The sequence below is a fragment of the Schistocerca gregaria genome, chromosome 2 (genome assembly GCF_023897955.1).
Source record: "Schistocerca gregaria isolate iqSchGreg1 chromosome 2, iqSchGreg1.2, whole genome shotgun sequence".
NCBI lineage: Eukaryota > Metazoa > Arthropoda > Insecta > Orthoptera > Acrididae > Schistocerca > Schistocerca gregaria.
In genome coordinates this window covers 502,308,100-502,323,855 of record NC_064921.1, presented here as the reverse complement: position 1 = coordinate 502,323,855, position 15,756 = coordinate 502,308,100, and the positions used below count along the sequence as shown (strand labels likewise).

The 15,756-nt window shown below is 41.4% G+C and overlaps 1 long non-coding RNA gene across 1 annotated transcript in view; it reads right to left on the bottom strand.

Moving 5' to 3' along the window:
• Positions 1 to 4,722: 4,722 nt before the first annotated feature.
• LOC126328522 (uncharacterized) overlaps positions 4,723 to 15,756 on the bottom strand; it is an 86,425-nt gene continuing 75,391 nt past the window's right edge. The window contains exons 2-3 of the long non-coding RNA XR_007561921.1: positions 9,719 to 9,835; positions 4,723 to 5,453 (exon numbers count right to left, since the gene is read on the bottom strand). This is a non-coding gene — a long non-coding RNA (uncharacterized LOC126328522). The remainder of the gene's footprint in view (positions 5,454 to 9,718; positions 9,836 to 15,756) is intronic.

The window sequence follows — 15,756 nt, the reverse complement described above, 5'->3', positions numbered from 1 at the left end:
ACACAATTAAAAGCAAAGAGATCAAATTAACACTAATCAGGGAAGTTATTAGGTACCTAAGGGTCAAAGATTTTCTACAGTTAATAGTTATGACAAACATTTCATTTTTGTGCATGGCTTCGTTACGTTTAAAACTCCTCCGTATTCTTCTCCCTCAGTATAAAGAACGAGAAAGAATTATACAGTATGTGAGTTTTCATCTTCATAGTAATTCGAGACAGCTACTCCCAGAGTCACAGAAAATGATCTCTTTCTCCGAAGAACTCAAATGCTGGCTACTATACCTCAAATAAGAACGTCCCGCGCTGCGCGGCTGGCTGACTAGCAAGTCAGCCACAGATAGAACTAAACACAAAGGATCTTAATCACTATTGACCCGGTGCCCTCATCTTTGTCCCAGTACAGTAAAGTTGAATTATTTACAACAACAGAAAACGTATGAGAGCCTTACAGGAGAAAATACAATCAATATTTAAAAAAAAGGAAATTAGACTTCGCACAGAAAGGTGTAGGTGTTTATTCCTTTTCCCGCCTTTTCTGCCTTAAACAGATCTACCAACTAAGCTACAAAGGACAAGTAAACACGAGATACGAACTGGTTGTTCAGATTATCAATACTGCTGCGACCATAAAAGAATGTGAAGACGACCTCAGAGGAGCTAAACGTTCTGGTATATGGAAAATTCGAGAGAGCATTGAAGTCAAAAGTGTAATTCACGAAAATCGACTTTGAACTCAATCATTCATCTTTGCTTAACATCATCTGTGAGTATTCGTTTAGGTTATATTCCAGCAGCTGTATCTCTCTAATTAATAAAAACTGGACACATGATACGGAATGTTTTACTTGAGTCAGTCGATATTACCACCTCTAGCTCGCGTCCACAGTACAATACAGCACGTGCGTCCCGGGTAACACTGGAAGGGCCAGAGCGTCTCGACAGCCAGACCTTTATTGGACTGTCTGGCTAGAAGCACGCAGGCTAACTTAGGCAACCGAACGCTAACAAAGGGCCCTTCTCAGGATCAAATGTCTAAAAAACTGGAACCTTCAGTCCTTGTTTCGCAACTAAATATAGAAGGAATTGTGGAGTAAAAGCGACTGCTTGTCAAAATGTCTTTTTAGTATTAACGTGTTTTTAATCAAAGAAACCAATTCATCGGACGAAAAAGATTATCGTAAAGGAGAAAGGATATATGGCTATGAGCTTATTGGCGCAACTTACTACAACTTCAATGGCGTTGCTACTCATACACCTAATCTCAGCAACTACAGCTGATGAAATTCTTACTCTTTCAATAAGCTCACTATGAATAACATCCACAAATCATCCAATGTAGAGGGACCGCCAGATGTTCTACCAAATTCTGTCCATCCATCAGTCTATGCTTGTGATTTAAACAGCTACCACGAGCAGTGTAAGTGTGCACGGAACAATGAATGTGGTAATGCACTTGTTGGTTGGGCTGAAAATAACAACCTTACATAGTTTCTGACGTCAAGGATTTGGATACATTCAGATAAGCTACATGTCAGAGTGGCCGTAACCCAGACTGTCTCACACGATCGTAAAGGAGGAAGGAAGAAAAGTCTTGCCAGGGTTTCCACACTGCCAACACATATTCCAATATTGGCTTATCCATCGCACTGGTTAAGCAGTTCTACGGCCTAGATGTAATTTTAGAAAGGCGAACTGACACGGTTTCCCGGACCACCTGGAAAAATGTGTTTCATTCCACCAGAATCCAGAAATACAGTCGTTTTGTTGTTCTTGCATCGGCTAAGAAATATATTCCTCGTGGATATAGGAGAGAATATATCCCAGGGTGGAATGGAAGATGTGAACACCTATGTGAGCAATATAACAGAAGTGGAGACAGGGACACTGCGGATGAACTTCTTCATAGTCTTTCACAGGTCCGAGAAGGAGGCTTGGTCCTCGCTCCGTAAATTGAGTGGTTCCTTTAATAAATGTGATCAGACGCTTGGTATCTCACTCAGCTAATCATATTGCTAACCATACAGTAAAGACGTCCATATCGCCCAAAGATGAACAGCATACCTCCAGGATAAGAAAGGAGCTAGCAAATCTAAAAGCTCATTCAAAATTCCCTTCGTCATTCAACCTACATGAAACAGAGGTAGCTTGAGCAGAATTTAAAAGCTGCAAGACTTCAGGGTCTGATAATATAAATCCAGAATTATTATTCTATATTGGGGAAAATGCCAAACACTGGTTTAATTGCTTCTTCCCTGTCATTTTGTAGACAGGAACACTTCCGAAGGAACCGAAAGATACAAAAATTGTTGCAGTCGTAAAACGTAACAAACCACCAGATCTCCGCCGAAGCTTTCGGCCGATTTCTCTGTTAGGTTTAATTACACCTCACAGAAGCTGCAACGATCATGTATTAGCTCTCACAACTTTCACAGAGGCCGATTTCCAGGAGAAACTAAAAACATCTGTGTCCTTTATTGACCTTACGGCGGCATATGATTTCAGCTGGAGGGAAGGGATGATCTGCAAATTACAGAAAATAATTAAATGCCGGAAAACAGCATGTCTTATTAATAACATCATAAGCAATCTATATTTCCTGGTTTGCTTGGGTGAAAAAAGAAGCCCAATAAGGAAATTAAATTATGGCCTTCTGCAGGGCTCAGTTCTCGCACCTCTCTTATTCAGGCTTTACATTTCGGAACTTCGAAAAACATCTCCAAGGAAATTCTGCTGCGCAGACGATATCGCTCTGGCTTGTTTATCAAATGAGCTTGGTCAGTCGGAGAGAACACTAACACAGAACTTAGTGGCCCTCAACTCATATATAAAAAAATGGAGACTGTAGCCTAGTACCAGTAACAGCGAGGTTTGTGCGCTTCACCTCAACAGCAAACAAGCTAATACTGAGCTCAAGCTGCAGTTTGATGACCATATTATCCGTCACAACAAATACCCCATATATCTTGGCATCACACTTGACAACACTACACCTTTTAAAACGCCAGGAAAACACATTAACCAGGATAAAAACTCGCAGCTACATCATTCAGTGGCTTTGTGGCACAACCAGTGGGCGCTTTGCGTACATCTGCTCTTGCAATGGTTTTTTCGGTCGCAGGGTATTGTGCTTCAGTGTGGTGTAATAGTTGTTATACCAGCCTCACCGCTGCGCAGCTCAGCAACAAGACGCACGTGATTACTGGTACAATCAGACCAACTCCTGTCTACTAGCTTCCACTGCTAAGCAATATATAACCACCACAGGCTCGTAGAACTGAGACGTTGCTTAGGACCACAGTGTAAAAGAGAATAAGGAACTTCCCTTTCATCTCGTCTACCTGTCTTACGAAGAAACAGGCTTCGCTCAAGACCCCCGCCACCTCTGTACGCTGACCAGCTAGCTAACACCAAAGTAAGAGATCTCTGGAACAAGAAGTGTCAACACATCGGAGTTTACCAAGAGTGGAAGTAGTTCGAGAAACATAACTATGGGTGTCGAACTTGACAGAAAAATGTGGGTGAAATTTAATAGAATCCGCACTGGGTGTGGCTGGTGTTCTGACTCACTTTGTAACTGGAGTACTGTGGAATCGCCGAGTTGTAACGGTTGTGCATTGATACAAACTATCACACACATAACAGAGGAGAGCGTCCTACGATGCTTTAAGAGCGCATAGAATGATTTTATGAATGCTAGTGTCATAGCAATGGAATGGATTAGAAACCTAAATGATAATATTTAGTCGATTTGTTTTCGTTTCAAGCAGTTACGTTTATTATATTTTAAAAATATACTATATATGTGGGACATACGAATGATGATGATGACAGCCTCCTAATGTTTTAGCCTGTTATTCCTCCTGAAACACATCATACACAGTAAACACCTTCTATGGTCTTTTTCTTGTTTATCATAAATTCTTATCACTGTGTCATGTTACCTTAAATTGTTACGAATACGTAGAAGACTCCTTTGACTAACGGTAATCTATATTTGACAGGGTACTGGGTGAGATGGGACAAATAAAAGAATTAGTGACGTAGAAAAACGCTACCACAGCGAGCTGTTACATGGGGGTATTATCTTACACAATCTTCCTCGGTCACAGTGGTAGGTGACGCTGTTATCGTTGTGCAGCATGCGACGTGCGGAAAACCAGAATGTCTTCTCATGCTCTAGCCCAGCCATATATAGGCAGTTCTAAACGATTTCCTCATGCCTGATGAAAGAGGCTTAAGTCTTATTTGCGCGGTGATAATGTGTTGCAAAATTCGTTTTGAGAAATAAGTATTGCGAAACTAGTTTTGTGAGTGCAAGGCGGCAGACCATTGCAATCGTTGTCAACGAAAGTAAAATCTTCCGGGTGATTAGGCCGCGTTGTTTTCCGTTTCTTCCACAAACTTGACGTTTCGGTCCTTCTGGTGGGATCTTCTACAGGTGTCTGTGGCTGAACACTGATATGAAGCACAAGGCGGAAATGATGTGGCTTGCTCACCCAGCAGACATTACATTGCTTCGTAAACTGTTTTCACAATTAAATCAGCGATCATTTCAGTTTCGGCAGTCTGTAAATGCTGAAACGCCATTATTGTCACTGAAATGAAGGTTTTAATACGTAAGTTTGATATAGTGGAATTGACCCTTTCTGCTTGAAAACGGTATTAGGTAAAAGAAATGAAAATGTACACATCCGCTACTGCAAGGAGAAGAGACACCGGCTGGGGTGCTGGGAAGCTTTGTAGAAATAATTTATTGTCTAACATACGTGAATCTGTTCAGCCATCGAAGAATGATACAAAACAATGCATGTATCTTATTAAAACAATTCAAGACTTAATAATAAAAGAAGATACTATTATGTGGTAACATCATTGACAGAAACGAAATTAAAGATAGTATTTTTTTCTTTCTGATAGAATGCAACTTAAAATGTAAAATTGGAAAATTTCTTCCAGTTGTTTGCTATGCCATGTACGTTTTAATAAAATACAACAACGATAGAAATAGACATACAGATATAATACAAAGCGTTTACAGTTCTTACAAAACAGTGTCTTAATAAACCGATAACCAACGTAAACGCATCTGAATGCATGCCATCTATAAACCTATTTAGCACGATAGTGTTTGTAGCCAATAGCTTCTTTTCTCCGACTTTCTGACTTGAAACTTTCTCGTTTCGCTGATATGACTTTCTGTACATCCGCCATTGCCTCCGTATTGTAATCTCAGAGTAGATCCCGAATATTGTGCAGCTGTGCTCACAGGAAGCTGGCTTGTTCGCCAGGATGATTTAATATCTATTGCATTTTTCAAATGCAACAATTCCTTATCCCTCGGAGACTGCTTAGAATTTCAACTTGTGCTTGTTGTGGCCACTGCGTTAATGTTGTTGCATCCTCCGATCCTTGAGAATTTGTTTCTTGAGAAGTATGAATGTCTTCGGCATCCTGAAAGGAAGAGAATACGGCTGTTACACATTAAACCGAAGCATAATTGATGTGACTTCAGTATGATTAATACGGACCACAGTTTACGGACAAGTAATCCACTTTTTATCTTGTGTATATCAGACTTAAAAGGAGAGAATAATGAAGAATGGAAGTGAGTCTAACTTTCCGTGCTTCGGTGCAGATGATGCGAACGGCATTATATTAAAATGTTTGCCAAGAAATGCTTCAGAGTTGCACACCTACAATGAAACGTTCAGCATTGTCCTGTCTGTTGCACCACACGATTACTACCGTTACACACATGTTGACACAGATGAAGTTGAATTTTTGCAAGTATAATTCTAAAATCGAGTGTAGGGTCCGAAATTCACGCCCTGTCAGAGGACGTGGTTTTACTTAGCTAAGTTTCATTTCCTTTAAGGCCGTATTGAGTGACATTTTTCTTAGAGCACAATCCGCCGAGATAAAGTTAGTTCAGCTACGCACTATTCAGAGGAAGTGGTGTTTTGCGAAATGTATTCGGATATGAGTTTTCGCAATTTAGTATGTATGAAAGGCCAATACAATAGCCGCCAAACTTGTCAAAGTTACACATGCAGTTCATACCAGAGGGAAGTATCTCCTCGACAGGATGCAACGCTGCTCATGTTCAGGGCAACGGAGGGAAAGGGGGGGGGGGGGATGACTCCCCCATATCTCACGGGGAAAGGAAAAAATATAGTGTAGTCAGGTGTTTTCCTTTCGAGAAAATTATTTAAAAGAAGGTATTACGCACATTTTTAACGGAGTATGAACTGGAACTTTTTTATGGATACTTACAAGTCGTTATTCGTCTTCCAAAATATTAAAAATTACATCCCAGGTTTAGCCCACCCCCCTCCTCTCCCTCTGCAAACTACCATAAGCGGTCGCTTCACAGTACGTAAAGGCTCGATCTGAAAAAAAGTAGAGAAGGAAATCGACCGCGCCCTTTCACCGTAATCATATCGGTATTCTCATTACGCTCTTCAGGGAAACCACGGAAAACCTAAATCCGTAAGGTCGATCAGGGTCCTGAACCGGTGCCCTCTCGCGTACAAACCCCGCCGTCTTACCTCTGCGCCCTCTTGCTCGGACTTGGTTCATGGAGAAGCTGTAATCCAGGTGAGACGCTTTAAGAAAAGCTACTTGGCAGAGACGACTAAATGAAACAACTCGCAATAAGAGTGGATTGCAAACTATTTGCTTCAGTACACGTAATTACTCTGTTTCCAGTTATTGGTGATAATTTTTCATGTTCGTGCTGGTATATAATGTTTAACCATTTAGGCAGTATCAGAACGTATATTTAAGTAATGTGTAAGGTAAGGACAAAACAGACAGCAATTATATTTCTGTGAAAGCGCTCCAGTAGGCTCTTGCTGATGTAGGAGGCCGTTGAGAGTCTTGGACTAGGACATCTGTCGTCTACGGAGAGTCTCCGACGGAGATGCGGTGTCCATTGGTCGCTAGACATATTACCCGCCCGTAGTGAAACTGCCTAGATCAGCCGTCCGCAAATGTGGCAAATGAATACGCAGGTTCACAAGATCTACACGAAGGAGACGTTACAGTCGTAGCTATTGTACTCTAGCTTTCCAAATGACCAATCAGAATTGCAGACTTTTAACAATTCATTTAAAACTCCGACATATCTACTTGTATGATCTGCACGAGGCTCTAGCACGGATATTCTTAATGGTATCTTTAGATGTCTCTCTATTTTCAGTGGATTTTGATTATGAACACTGCAATTTTAAATTTTGTTGTTCTTAATCATAATTCTGTGACTGTAGTTTTCTCTCATTTATCCACTACCGCTATAATGATGGCGTATAATGCCGTTCATGCGATTATAAAAAAAAAACTCCTATTAAGCGTCTCATATGCATTGGAGTCAGGATATTTGGCCTGACATATATCAAGGAAATTTTGGCCTATTTGCTTCACAAAGCAGCTGCTTTTCGTTCCAGATGTATCTAAATCATGGGACTAAGCGAATTGGGGCAGTGGTAAGGCACTGGACTCGCACACAGAAAGACGCCGCCTCAGATCATCGTCCGATCATCCAGATTTAAGTTTTCCATGATTTCCCTGAAATGACCGGATGATTACTTTGCGGAAGAGGACATTGAACTAGTGGTCTATCTCTAATGATCTCTTAATCGGTGGTTCGTTAAACCATAACCTTTCTTCTATCCTTCTACCGTTGTGTCATTAAAAACTTTCAGCATTTGGACTACAATTTAAAAACGTAATAAATTGTTACAACCTCAAATAAAAGAATACTGAATACAGGTCAGCTAGCCACACTTGCGTATATTTTGCTTTTGCAAACGATTTTCATTAAATCTAACATATCTTCGTTCCACGCGAAGTAAGGTTCGGTAGTTTTGGTACAGTACATAAATGACGTACTAAATGTTAGGATTATTGGTAGCATTCCTAGCATTTGTCCGCCCGGATAGGCGCTTGGTCTAACGCGCTGCTTTCCGAGCGGGAAGGCGTGCCGGGCCCCGGCACGAATCCGCCCGGCGGATTAGTGTCGAGGTGTAGTGTGCTGGCCAGCCTGTGGATGGTTTTTAAGGCGGTTTTCCATCTGCCTCGGCGAATGCTGGCTGGTTCCCCTTATTCCGCCTCAGTTACACTATGTCAACGATTCCTGTGCAAACACTGTCTCCACGTACGCGTACACTATCATTACTCTACCACGCAAATATTTGGGGTTACACTCGTTTGGTATGAGAAGTTCCTGGGGGTGGGGGGCGATACACTGGGGGTAGAACTGCACAATAACCCTGGGTTCGGTATTGGGGGAGGTGGGGTGAGTGGACTGCTGTGGCCTGTTGTGGGGTTATGAACCACTGAGGGCTACGGCGGGACGAAGCTTCTCTGTCGTTTCTAGGTCCCCACTTCAATGCACAATGCAGTCAGTACAATTGGTAGCATTGATAGGGAAATAAACATTGACAAATATGTGGAAGAAAAACTAGGAGCCTACTGCTTCTCCTTGTTTCTTTTCCCCTTTGTTTTGTACATAATATTTATTCAAAACATAAACTTCATTTTATAAGTAATAAAAATTAATTGATCGCATAACGTTTGTGCTTTTATGTAACCAATCAAATTACTTTTGATGCAAATACAGTTTACATACACAAACATCAAAAATCTATATTATTATTGTTGTTATTTTGTATTCAATAGAACGTTCAGCATGATCAAAGACAAGAGTTTTCTGTTATTATTGGAAGTGCGAAAGTTGTTTATGAATAGGAGAAACATTGTTTACAATCTCAACGAACTATTGAAGTTATGTTTGATAAGATGTTTTTTTTTCTTTTTCTCTGAGCAATTTGCGTTTTCTATCACTATATGATAAATAGGTGTTATTTTTTTAATTTTTACTAAAACATCTCTCTGTTACAAGTTGCAAATCAACAATTTTCAATAAACCTGAATTAACATTGACAAATTTTCTGTAAACACTTTTACTTTTAAGAAACAGACGGGTGGAAAACTATGTAGAACAAAAGTATTTCGTAGGTTGCATGGTCCCTTATACATCCTCAGTCCGCTCCGAGACGTTTCACCGCTTCTGGTATTTAGGGGAATCTATTAAGAAACTGATCGCATACGCCAACAAAGCGACCCAGATGAAGTAATGCCCACTAGGTATGCAATTCACCCAACGTACAGCTAACGCGGTTACAGTCTTAACCAACCAAGGGTACCAGGGAAACTATCATAGACTGAACTTGCTTTTTACAATTTATGATAGCCTACGGTACTTTTACAACTCTAGTAACTTGTAACTGATGGCTTCTGAACGTCTTCATTCCTACTGCCATACACTTTAAATGCCTCGCTTGGTCTTAGCTCGTTTGAGTATGTTTTCGTGTCGAATGTAGTTTCATCAGTAACTGTGACATCGCCAGTGCTTAACTGTTCATATTACGAAAACGTGTTGCAGTGGATTCTTGTAATGATTTTCTTGAAAGAGCTACAAACGCCTATGCGTAGCGTAACTCTTAAGGAGAGTAAAAAATACTCTGTTCCCGCTGCATGTCGCATTTACTAAACCGATGCATCGCGCGAAACACACACAACACAGTCCTATGTTGCATTCAACGCTTAAAAAAATTCAGCGTCCAGACTAACTGCTGTACAATACATCCCTTCTGAAAAAAAGTTTGATAAAGTAACAGTCTGCTTCGGCAGTTAGTAGCTTTGCAAGTACTGACCTGGGATGAGTGTCACAGGCTGATCAGCATCCACACGTAGCTGAGTTCCAACTTCGCGACACTCCAATCACTGGTTGAACTGTTGAATTTTACATCTTCAAGCCCTTCATTTTACGCCTGAAACACATAATATAATACTCATTAAAATTAAAATGTATCACACAAGAAAATAAAAAAGTTGAAAAAGAGCGAAGTCTAACTGCTACAGAGAAATCCAGAGACTGTTTTACAAATAAATATTCTAAAATATTTTCATAGATGCCTCTCCTAAATGAGATTACATGATTACATAATAACTAAGTCGTTGTGCTTTCTGTTAGTATTTTGCCAACCGTGTACTCCCAAGCTTTGCTTTTGAAACAGTGTTAGTGGATGCATGAAAAAAATCCAAGTGAAAACACTCTTCAATTATCGGTTTTGGCCTAGCCAATCTTTGGTAAAACAGTCACCTACTTCCACTGTTCAATTAAGACCTTTGTTCAGCATTATCCCAAGAAATGACTTTACTTTTTGTGATAACATATTTCCAAGAGTGTCACATTGGAAATCTTTTTAGTGGAACCATTTCCTGTATTTTTGTTAAGGCATACTCATTTATTATGGTCGTAATTTCACGAACAATGTAGTTCGTATGAAAATGAAATAATTACTGCAAAGACGTCTTCTCATTCTCAACAGTAAACTTCGAAAGGCTATCGTCGTTACTCGCATTCTGCTTGCTTTCTACATACGAGCGGAAAATCATTATGCCGGGAGAGATCCGACATTTGCATTGAAAGGGTTAATGATAAGCTTTAATTTTAGTGATGCTACACACTATAAGAAGCACGGACATGATTTGCTTGGACAGATTTCACCGTTATTCATATCTCTCATTTTAGGTAAATATTACTCGCTCTTGATCACTGAATACGTGTTCTGCATATTTGACATGAAAACACCTTAAATTAGTGGTTCAAATGGTTCAAATGGCTCTGAGCACTATGGGACTCAACTGCTGTGGTCATCAGCCCCTAGAACTTAGAACTACTTAAACCTAACTAACCTAAGGACATCACACACATCCATGCCCGAGGCAGGATTTGAACCTGCGACCGTAGCAGTCGCACGGTTCCGGACTGCGCGCCTAGAACCGCGAGACCACCGCGGCCGGCTTAAATTAGTGGATTCGACTTTTGGAAAGTAGTCGAATCAAATCAAGTGATGACCGTGGAATTAGGTTAAAAAATGAGACACAAGATGTTGTAGGTAAATTGGGCAGCAAAAAAACTGACGATAGCCATAGTACATAGGACACAAAGTGCACCCATGGCAGTAGCAAGAAAAGAGAGAGTTCTTAACACTGAATATGAATCTACAGAGTGTTCAGTGAAAGTGTCCGTGATTTAGACATTAAATATCTCGAAAGTTAAGATCGACAGATGAGTGCAACAACAAGTTTGTTGATTGTGAACGCTGTAAGAATTTTATACAGACGTTATTCAGAAATTTCGGAATAATTCGAAAAGCTGCCAAAAGATGGCGTTGTGCGATGTGCAGCTCGTACAGTATCAACGCGGGTAACTAACCTTTTCCTCTGCAAGGAGTCTTTGCAATCACATTACAATTTCTTCAAAATGTCCATCACTCGCAGTAGGGAGGTGGTCCAAACGAACAATGAAATTTGCCCTCACATCCTGTAGCGTCTCAGTGGAAATGATTCAGAAACTATAGTTATCGTCGAATCGGGTTCGTCCAGCATGATAGGATGGTTCCGGTAGACACTAGCTTTCAACGTGCCTCGTAAGAGTAGTCACAGAGAGTCAGATTTGGCGAACTGCGATGTGGTCTGGTGTCATTACGCATGAACTACTTAGTGCCTGGTCGGCCCTCCAACGCTAGCTATGTGGTGATTAAGTGGTGGAACAGTGCTTCATCTGCGAACCAGATACGGCCAACATCAAATCCATCATTATCAATCATTGTGAGAATCTGCTTCGCAAAGTCAACCCTCTGTCACACAGGTCGTAGGTATGACGTGGTGACTTCAGATTTTGAATGGAAACATGTGTGGGCTCTGTGTAAGCACTTTCTGCGTGCTGAAACGCTTCAAACCAGCCTCTGCTGCTGTTCTTCGCGAGGATTTCCGTGGATTTCGCTGAATAATTACAGAAACGATGGCGACATTTTCAGTAGTAGCTAGAGTTTGCCTGCGGCCAACATTCTCCGCTAGGTTATCAGCCACCGTTGCCTGTCTTTCGAATTTGGCTAGAAGTATGGGAATGGTTTTCTACTATTAAATCGTATTTGAAAATTTTCCCTAGTTGAAGAAGGACTGTGTTCTAACCCGTAGTAGTCGAGTACCAGAAAACGCGTTGTTCAATGGAACAGATGATTTCCATCTGTTCCTCCGGTATGCTAACGTTTTTCGTTTCAGCGGTGGAACTGATCGCTCTGAGCTAGGGCACACTATTTATAGGTGCTATATATTACGAATACAGCGTCATTTGTCAGGAGCTCTTCGAACTATTTCGAAACTTCTGTCTGAAATTCTTACTGCTTTCAGAATAAATATACCCTTTGTTACATTCCTGTGTCGATCTTGGTTTTGGAGATATTTAATGTTGGAACCAGGAACTTATTCAGTCGTCACGCTGTAAATGTTGAGAAGTATTTTCTGAGTGCATTTGTCTGCAATGTAACATTGAACGGAACTGAAATATGGACACCAAACAGCACAGACAAGAAGAAATTTCGAGGAGCGTTCAATAACTAACGCAACACATTTTTTCTGAAAGCAGGTTCCAAATACACCAAACTATTCAGCACTCTTCTTCCTACATAGGTCCAAAGGTCCTACTTTTCTATATAATCTCCATTGAATGAGACGACCTTGCTTCAGCTTTGTAGGATGTGCTGAATGCCCGCACTGTACTGGTCACGTACAAAAAAAAAAAAAGTTCACATGTGTGAATTCTTAAGGAACCAAACTTCTGAGGTCTTCGGTCTCTAGACTTACACACTACTTAAACTAACTTTAACTTATGTTAAGAACAACACACACACCCATGCCCGAGGGAGGACTCGAACCTCCGGCGGGAGGGGCTGCGCAATCCGTAACACGGCGCCTCAAACCGCGTGGCCACTCCGCGCGACGGTCACGTCAAAGCCAAAGTCTTGTTGTATCAATAACCTCCCCATCATGCTCATACTGCTTCTCGAGGAGTGCATCCCTCATTGAGCCAAACAAATGTCATAAGGTGCGAGATACTGGGTGTAGGGTGCATGCGGGAGAACAGTCCAATGACGTTTTGTCATGGAGAAGGAGAAGATCGTTTGTAATTTTATGGCGACGGACACATTGAAACCGTTTCTTCAGTTTCTCGGGTTCGATTCCCGGCGGGGTTAGGGATTTTCACCTGCCTCGAGATGACTGGGTGTTTGTGTTGTCCTCATCATTTCATCATCGTTCATGAATGAGGCGAGTTTGGACTGAGCAAAGGTTGGGAGTTTGTACAGGTGCTGATAACCGCGCAGTTGAGTGCCCCAAAAACCAAACATCACCATCATCATCAGTTTTCTGATGGTAACATAATACATTTTCGATTTCATCGTTGCACTATGAGAGAGGACATGAAACAGGATAACTCCCTGAAAGTCGCAGAAGATTGTCGTCATGACTTTAGCAGATGAGAATGTGATCTTGAAAATTTTCTTCGAAGGATAGGTGGTGTAGTACCACTCCATGGATTGTAATTATGTTTCCGGTTCGAAGTGATGAAACCATGTTTCATCGCCTGTGACAATGTTCGACAAGAAATTGTCACTGTCAACCTCGTAACGCCCAAGCAATTCCTTGCAAATGATCCTTCGGTGCTCTTTATAGTCTTCTGTTAGGCAGCGAGGAACCGAACGGGCACACAGGTTTTAGTAACCCCAACTGGTGTACCAGTGTGTCAGCAGTAGTAACAGAGACGTCCAGTTGATCAGCGTGGTGTTTGGTTGTGATCCGTTGATCATCTCGAATGAGAGTGTCCACACGTTCGAATATTACAGGGAGACAGCTGTGTGCAGTCGGCACGCGGAGATCGTACAGGTTTCTGCGACATTGTTGCGATGAGTACAGAGGCCTCGCCACTTACTGTGCTTTTGTTCACTGCCAGATATCTGGTTTTCTGCCAAAAGACATTTGATGACAGCTCTCATCTTGGTACAGACCTCCGTTGCAGACTCCATTTTGAAGGTTACGTACAGCGCCGCCATGTATCTGAACTTCATGAAACTATAGGATTGAAGCGGGAGTATTCCAGCATGTCCCACAACAGATTTCGCATGTTTTCAATCGTAATTGGCTGAGGAAAAAAAAGTGTTTGGATTACTTACTGAACGCCCTTCTTACTTATTACTAGTTCCACTATACCTCCTTTAAACTGCACAGAGGCTCTCATTAAACTGTGGGCTAGCACCTGTGGAAGAAAGGATACACAGCAGATTAATGGCAGCGCCTATGACGTGGAGTAATTCTGCGGCAGCCGAGGCTGACTGGCCGCCCGTGCAGGATCTGCTCGTGTGATGGACAGGTTTGCCTATCTACCACTGCCACTGTCGGCTGCCGGGTGGAGTACGCTGTCTCCTGCTACGACAGTTGCCGGCCGCTGACATCTGTACACAGTGCCACAGGGGCGGACGTGTGCCTTGACACATGGGACTCTTCCACTGATTCATATCTGAGACGTACACGTGGCTGCCGTACCTTTAATGCAGCACTTCAGTGATGTTTTTAGGTTTGTAAGCCGAATTCCTATACACATGCAAATTCGAGAATTTTTCACATTTAAAATACACTAGCCATTGGCGTACGATTTTTAGATTTATTTTTTCTTCCTTTTGTTTCAGTGCGAGAACACAATTGCTCGGTCTTGGCACAAATTCTAAGAACGTGATCCGTTTCAAATAAAAAGAGGCACTGTACATCGGCGAGCCCCGAGAATGCAAACTGGAGAAGCATTTGTGCTAAGGCATTTTGTGCCAGTTTAAATATAGTAAGTACCCGCATGTAGCTGTCGGTTTAACGTGAAACGTGTTTGGCCCATTTCCGCAACTTTTCAAGTAAGGCTACAACATACAAACGCGTACGAAAGAATATGAAACAAAATGGCAAAAAGTAGAAAGTTCGAGAAAACAAAACTTTAATGTACATATGTGAAAGTGTATTACCTATCATAGCCCACGTACGTTTAGTCCATACTTGGCAATATTGTATTCGGGATTTATCGTGACACAAATATAGACATTGCCTGTTAAACCGAAGACTTTCAGTGAGTTTCAGAAGTTTTATCTTGAACGACTTAGTATATAAACAAATTTGTGCAGACAAATTATTTTGATTGCATCATGGTCCACAGGCGCCAAAAATTGTATATGTGATCAAATTTTACCACAACGTCTGACACTGGAATGAAGCGGAGCTGCCCCCTCTTTCTCTGTTACCCTCAGTCTATAGTTTCGACTTTGAAGCCATTTTAAATTGTGGGCCTGTAAAATTTATTAGTATAATATAGTTAAAATATAAAACGGCTACTGCGAAAGATGTTACAAAAGAACACCTACACAAGTGCAGCACATTAGAATGGCCGTACTTGGTTGAGAGTCCAAAAAATCCCCAAATCACACAAGTAATAGCGTATTCGCAGAGAGTCAACTTAACACGCAACAGGAGTGAAGTCAAATTATGATTAAGACTTGTGGGCGTACAATAAAAAACTACGTAATATAAAACGTAATTTTACCACACTCTCGTGCTTTTCAACTAACGGGATGACAACAAGTGCTTCTTGTAAAGTAGTTGTCATATCCCCACTGTATATCTAATCATCTCCTCATACAATAACTGAAATTGCTATCTCATTCTAATTTAATACTTTTACCAAATTTGGTCCATTCTTCTACAAGGGAAAGCCCTCTAACAGAAGAAATTAATTGACTGTGACCCTCTGCCTTGACACCATGCTGCTTCCTGTGTCCTGCTCCCACCACAGAGCCGACCGGGTGGCCGAGCG